Here is an 8,036-nt window from a genome sequence, read left to right on the forward strand (position 1 = left end):
CATACATACATACATACATACATACATACATACATACATACATACATACATACATACATACATACATACATACATACATACATACATACATACATACATACATACACCCATACATACATACATACATACATACATACATACATACATACATACATACATACATGGTTATTATAGCTCATTGATATCGCCTTACGTCATTTGCCCTGCTATCAGGGTTGTGCCATTTACGAAAGGAAAGAAGGTTTTAATACTCTCGTTTCCTTTTCGTCGGAGCGTGGGTGGGGCAAGGGGGCTGTGAGTTGGACTGGAGGTTGTAAAAGAGGAGAAGGGGGGAATGGACCTCCTCTCGTGGGATTTACGCGCGTCAAATTCTTCAGAATTTTCCAGATATTTATCAGCAAAGTTTGAATCTCAGGTTTTCAGGGTGCCTGAGAAAATGTTTTAGAATGTTTCGTCTAGCCTTTTTCCTAGATCCCACGTACCTCTTCATCGATAGCATACGTCTTAAAACTGTCATAGTTAATTCTCACGTTGAAGACGTTATCAATCTGTTTGTTTGTTTGTTTGTTTTTAAAGGGTGTCTTTAGGCAGAAAATTCATTTTGATATGTTTGTAGACCACTAGCCAATCACTGCTTCGAGTCCAGATTGTGTGTTTCTAGACCACTTTTAGTGTTTGAGAAATTACCCTTTAAAATAGCTAAGGTACAACAATTAAAGTGGCTGAACTATACAGCCTAATAAACACGGACTATATTATTTAGGTCATATGCGGCACAAAAACTCAATGGCAATCATAAGACTTCAAATGACATGTTAGTTCCAACGAAGTTTCAAAGAGAAATGGTATCTTGAAAGTCACCACAGGGTAACTCTATTGTTTATATACTATTTTTGGATTACCATTAACATTTAGACTTATACTGAGGATCTGACGTCGTCATCAGACAAAGGCCTTTAAAGGAGCATTCCAGCGATTTAAAATCTCTTAAAAAATGTGAATATCTAGCAACATAGAACAGCTAAAGACACATTACTAACAAAATCTTTTTCCTTGGACTATAACATATCAAGACTAAATTCTAGCGAAAGTCAGCCTTTAAGTTCCTATCGTTCGAATGAACTCCTCATAATGTGCACTCCCCTCCCCACCCCCACCACAGAAAAAAAGTTGGGTTTCAAGTACTTATTGCAATATGTTACTAACCCTATAATACAACCCTACCCCTCCGTTGGGTACCGTTACTGCTGGTCCACCACGTAAAATGTGATAACGTATAGTTAATGCTATGATTATGATTATTATTATTATTAGTAGTAGTAGTAGTATTAGTATTAGTATTATTATTGTTATTATTACCACCATTATTATTAGTAATTGGAGTAGTAGTATTGTTATTATTATTGTTCATTTATTCAGTTATTGTTTTTTTGTGTTGTTTAGTTATTTACTTATTTGTTTCTATGCTTGCTTCCTTGCTTGTTTGCTTGCTTGTGTGTGATTTCATCATTTGTTGAAACCTTTAGCCTTTGACAAAAGAATTTTTGTATGCTAATTTTTTTTCGGTATACAAGCATGTGAACGTTGACAAGGACGGTGTTATTTGAAGGAACAATTAACATTTAAGGTGTGCAAAAAAAAACCTTTCATGTTTTTGTGACAACAGAATTGAATTCAAGTTCGGTAATTCACGGTCATTTGCGATTTTTCACTTTTTTATATTTTTGTTTACGTTTTATATCACTCAGAATAAATTTGAACCTAGCAGCCCATATTGCCACAGTTCTCAGAATAATAATAATAATAATACTAATAATAATAATAATAATAATAATACGACTTATAATGCGCACACACCACTCAAAGAATGTTCATGGCGCAATTGACAATGAGAAATGATACAAATAATACAGAATAATACAAAACAATGACAGAAGAAAAACTTAATGGTATAAGATCATATAAAAGCTTTTGTCATTAAGTGGGATTTGATGCTCTTCTTAAAGTTAGAGAGAGTAGATGCTTGTCTGATTTTTTAGGGGAGTTGGTTCCATAAGCGAGGGGCAGAAACAATAAATGACCTACCCCCCCCCTCCCCCCCAAGAATGTTTGGACTTAATTTCAGATAATAAAAATTGAGAGCTGGATCTTAGATTACGAGAGGGGACATAAATATGTAATAAGTCAGAAATATACATTGGACCATATCCTTTAGGTGATTTATAAACAATAAAGACATTTTATACATAATACGATATTTTACAGGTAGCCAGTGCAGGTTTTTTAAGACAGGGTGGATATGACAATGCTTATGTGTTAGTATATGTTACCTTTTGCTTATTTTTTGCCAATTTTTGTGTCGATAGAGATTTTTTCTGCTTCTTAATATGATATTTAAGGCTGTTTGTTTATTGCTTTTTAAGTTTCACATCAGTGTACACATGTATATAAGTGAGTGTTCACACATCAAATGAGTGTTCACCAATATATCGAAGATTCACAGGCTAATGCATATATAATGAGTGTTCACACAAATACAAAATGTACACACACATAGATAATGAGTGTTCACACATAAAATAAGTGTTCACACATACATCGATTATTCACAGGCTAATGCATATATAATGCATATATAATGAGTGTTCACACAGGTAATAGGTGTACACACATATAGATAATGAGTGTTCACACATAAAATGAGTGTTCACCGATATATCGATTATTCACAGGCTAATGCATATATAATGAGTGTTCTTACAAATAATAGGTGTACACACATGATAATGAGTGTTCACACATAAAATGAGTGTTCACAAACATATCGATTATTGACTTTTAAAATCATACTGTTCACCCCTACAAATGAGTGTTCATAAATCAATCTTTAATTCATGTGCTTACGTATAGAATGGTTATGGGTCATAACTGCTGTTCATATGAAAACTATGCTTTCGCATATATAAGCTTTCAGACAAGTTATATTTGCAAAGCCCATTCCATTAATTAACATTTTTTTAATTTACGAATTGTATAGTCAAAGCGTAATTAACGCTTTTTTTTAATATCTATTGCAATTCAATATTGAGACTAGGAAATACATTTTTGGCAATATCATGTACCTTGTTCTGATTTTCTTGTTCCATTTATCTAAGATTTCTTCACAAAAAAAAACCCGTTTCAATACACCGAAAATAGAAATTAATTTATGAGAGTGCAGGATTATTAAAATGATAACTCTTATCAATAAAACATATTGACCACCTTGTTATATACATTATTTAATATTTCTGTCAATTTCTGTCAGTGATTTACTTGATTTCACGATCAACTCTACATCTTTCCTAACTATATTACTGGATATTCTCAGTGCCCACTGTAGGCGCGTAGCGAGGAAGTTGCCAAGGGAGGGGCGAAGCCTGTAGACAAACTATCTAAGCGTAGAATAAAATTTTGGCCGAAAGTGCCTCCCAGATGGCTGGAAATGGCACTTCCCAGGCCTTGTAAGTTGCATCTAAGCATTTTCTACTTTGAAATTACTAGCGATATCATAAAAAATATGCTCAAGGGGGTGGCGGTCGCCCCTTCGCCCCCCCCCCCTTGGCTATGTGCCTGGCCCGCTCGAGGTAGAATCTCATCATTCTGAGAACTGAGTTACTTTGGGTTTATTTGCTTTCGAAATATTTAAGATATTTAAATCTCACAACAATATATATATTTCATCGAGATGACTATTCAAGCATCATTTCTAACAATGAAGGAAAAGTTGAAAATTTCCAAATTCTCCAGTACTTGTTTTTAATATTCATTTATAATAGGTTAGAAAAAATAGGTTACTTAGTGGAAGCCATAATTACAAGCTCATTAACCATCACTTGAGGATAGAACTCTTAAAGGGATGTGGTTGGTGGTTACGAAGAGCATTTTATAGTTTTATCGACTCCTATATAGAATCACGCAGAGACCAGTTAAATCAGGTTACCATGCAAAATTAGAGGGCAGCATGTTTTTTATTTAAACCTTCTGCAAAGTATAAGAAATAAGTAGTACAGATCAAAACTAGAAAAATACTGAGTGATACTAGAAAGAAAAAAAACAGCTTATCTAAGACAAGTCAAGTGAAGAGATATCAATATATATGTGGAAAAGTAATAAAACAAGAAATTCATACGAAATTCACAATGAAGAACTAACGTGACAACAAGTACATGAGAACATAAGTATACACATGGGAATATACAAATACATAGGCCTATACAGAAAAGTAATTTATTCACTCAATTTATTCAATATATTAATAACGTCACAAAATATGTATATGCATGGATGTATATGTGTGTATATCAAGATCCATCATATACATTACAACTACTTGTTTAATCTGAAATGTTATCAAACGTCCAACCGGGTCTGTCACTGACCGCTGCAGCGCTGCAATGCGCGTATAAAGGACGTGTTGACAATATGCTTATACCATATAGCTATAGGCTATACGTTAGGACGGGTTGGCAATATACTTATACTAGCTAGACTATAAGTTAGGACGGGTTGGCTATAAGCTTATACTAGCTAGGCTATAAGTTAATTAGTACGGGTTGGCTATAAGATTATACTAGGTAGGCTATAAGTCGGACGGGTTGGGAATGGCTGTAAGCCATATCTGAGGATATCATAGTTCGACGCAACATTTAGCTGCAGCATTCCACAAGAGATGCCTTTATTCGTTCTTATCCTCCATTATAATCACCATCGTAATAATGGGCTTGAAGCATTACGAAGATTACAACCGTAACTGCAAAGACCTTGAAGCCTGACATCTCTCCATCATCTTAATCACCCTATGCTTATTCCATCACACCATGGAGCTATAAACAGACAAAGAGCTTACGGATTATATGGAGTACAACTCCCATGTCTAAGTGTTTGTGTAAGAAAGGGTCAGACGACACAGAAATAAGTACAGTAGGACAGCAGCAGCTATAAAGTTCGTATGAATCTATTCTCTGGTAGGCTCATTCGAATCTATGGTAAAACATGAAACAATAAAATATAATAAGTAACTGGTAAGATAATTATACGTAATACTCAAGTGTCAGTCTATATGTCATGTAATCGTTTATTCGAAGCGTTCTCAGAATGTTGGAGACACTTACCACTTTGCCGGCGACTGCTGTCCCCATTTACAGGTTAGCCAGGTTAGCCAGGTAAGCAGTCAGTACGAATCATTCATGAAGCACTGGATGTTGGATATAAAGAATACAGGCAATCTAACCAGCATAAGCAAACAATCTCTCACTTGGGCTGCAGCATTATTTACATGGATCTGGAATTACAATTTACACTGATCTAAACAACTCTTGATTCGTCGAATACCTTAACATACGTTCTTGGCGCAAAATTAACACTGCAAACTACATGGACCAATTACGCGACACTCTAGGCCTGACAAGTAAACACATGATATAACAAAATGACGACTTGCACAAAATAACCAGGCACACGTAATCAAACTAATTTCAATAATACTCGACACTTATACAACATCTTACTACAACAAAAGGTCCAAAATGATCTATAAACTTAAGTTCATCAGATGTTTCAGTTAAAATACAGGTTAGCAGAACAGAGCGAAATTATGACAGTTTTTCGCTTTACTTGGGCAAACGAACAGCAAGTTTTTGTTAAATCAGAGTTGCCAAGTGAAGTGGTGGCGCACTTCGCAAATAAAGAAGATGGCTCTAATCTTACAGTTTGTGTGTATACAGCTATGCACGAAGAAGTCTAAAGATGATCCGTTTAACCAGGGAGTTAACAACTCCCTGGTTTAACATCCAGTCTTTTTCCAAACGCGTGGAAGAGAGTATGGCTGTGTATACACGCGACCTACCAGGGAGTTGTTATGGAACATAACAACTCCCTGGACCTACACAAGTGAATTGGAAAGCCTGAGAATATTGAATATATAGGAACCTACATTGTCTATTATAACTTTAATATTTTATGTTAATTTGTTGTTGTTTTTGGAGAAGTCGATTGGTCTAGAGAAACAAAGAAGAAACGTGGACTACGATTAAAAAAAGAAGTAAGTGCTACTCTCTTCTCATCATTTTTTTTTTCATTTTTTCGAAAGCAAAGAAAACACGAACAACTTTAAGATTTGACGTTACAATTTACAATGTTCTGAATAATACAAAGTTAAATATTTAAGAATACAATATACAAAATAATACAAGTAGCAGAGTCAGTTTGATAATTCTGGGAGAGATATCGAATTAAAACCAAGAACTGAAGACTTTAGAGGCGGATTTGGTGGTTTCGCTATATGATACAATTGGACGAATAACGAACTGGCTTGCAAAGTGGGAGGAGCGACCGTACATGCCAAGACCAGTTAAGTCAACTTGACTCCTAGTAAACGTGTTGAGACCAGTTAAACACAAGTATACTCGTAGTGAACTTGTAGAAACTAGTTAAGTCAGCTTGACTCAAAAAAAAATTGTTTTTTGGCAAAATCCAGTATCATCTTGGAAGCTTTTAGTCAACTTTGCCACAAAATCGCTTCACAAAAGTTGATGGATTTGTAGTTAAGTTTTTTTTTTGTATTTATCGTCATCAAGCCTTGCAATATGACAGAGTCTACGTTAATCAGTTCTGTTAATTATATGAAGAGAATTGTTTCATGGTATCCAGATCAAGAAATATTTGATGAAAATTAGAACAAAGCAATTATCAATGTTGAAAAAGGTGACTTAATTGTACCGTGTAGTTATTAATGGTATCATGTGTCAGATGAAAAAGACATTTCATTATGTTTTGTTATAATATTTCATTTTCATGGTCTGTTTTTTCTTCATCTTCTTCATTTTCTTTGATTATTCTAGCATTTGTAATTCAGTTATGTTCTCAGATATTAATACAAGGGAAGGATATAAAAACTGATTATAATGGACCGAACGTTTTGGTTACGCTTTCATTAATTTGTTGTGTGTTGTATCTATGGGCTGGACCCCTCACCACCCCCAACCCCCTCCGCCAAAGAAAATCGCCTCTTGCCCTTCCATAAAGGATCAGTCCCTAAGTAAGTCGAGCAAAGTTAGAATTTCACGTCTCTCCACCTTTGAAATTTTGCAGGTGCACGTCACTGCGCAAGTCCTGGATGCACACGCGCTTATTTTCCTTCATATTTTGCCCTATAGGAGTGGTTGTAACTTGTTACTTTCTAACTTAAAGGCATTGAAGACTCGCTCCAAACCGCGTGCGGCCATCTGAAAAAATTAACTTTCCGTTGCATGCAAGTGAAGTTTTGTTGTAGCTGGACCTGAGATGTCCATCGCTGTATCGTTTGTACACTGTGCTGTGGGTATTGACCGCAGCTGTATGTACTGACAGTTTACTAGTGTCTAATTACCGACGGTAGCAAGCTGTGTGTGTGTATTTTCTGGGATCGATGGTGGTGTCTAATACTTTTGTTACACCTCATTCGAAACTAAGTCAGATAACCGGCATTTCTTTTTGCGCTAGTCTTCACACCCTTTAATTAGGCGAACTGCTTCCGTCGCCATTATTCCCATTTTGTATTCATTTTTTTTTTTCTTATCGGTGTCCCTGTCTCTCTTGTTCTGTCATTTTGATATTTTATTTACACAACATTTTGCTCTGAGATTGCTACCAAGAACGCAAGGCGCCATAAAATAATTAAAATGAAAAAACAAAACAATTATTAACTTATCAGGTTGATAGCTGTTGTGCGATTTGTATATCATTGGTACTTAAGTATACAACTTACATAACTGCAGATTTGTAGGCCCGGCGTCGATGTATGCATGCATGGGATAGTGTAGGCCTACCCTTTGAACTCACATCTTGACATCCGATCCAGTCAACTTTTGAAACCGTTCTATTTACCATAAGGCTGCAGCTCAATGTATTTGTTACCGTACCTTATGTATTAAAGACACATGGAATCGAGCAAGTGCGCCGATACAAATCACTGAAGTGCTGAATCATTCAAATGGATCCATTACATTAGCAAAATG

At 35.4% G+C, this 8,036-nt stretch overlaps 1 long non-coding RNA gene across 1 annotated transcript; it reads right to left on the reverse strand.

The window, feature by feature from the left end:
* Positions 1-18: 18 nt before the first annotated feature.
* LOC139964593 (uncharacterized) lies at positions 19-8,032 on the reverse strand. Its single transcript, XR_011792033.1, has 2 exons — positions 7,787-8,032; positions 19-5,236 (listed from the first exon to the last, which is right to left on the reverse strand). It is a non-coding gene; the product is annotated as an uncharacterized lncRNA (long non-coding RNA).
* Between the last annotated feature and the right edge of the window lie 4 nt (positions 8,033-8,036).

The sequence above is a fragment of the Apostichopus japonicus genome, chromosome 23 (assembly GCF_037975245.1).
Source record: "Apostichopus japonicus isolate 1M-3 chromosome 23, ASM3797524v1, whole genome shotgun sequence".
Lineage (NCBI taxonomy): Eukaryota > Metazoa > Echinodermata > Holothuroidea > Aspidochirotida > Stichopodidae > Apostichopus > Apostichopus japonicus.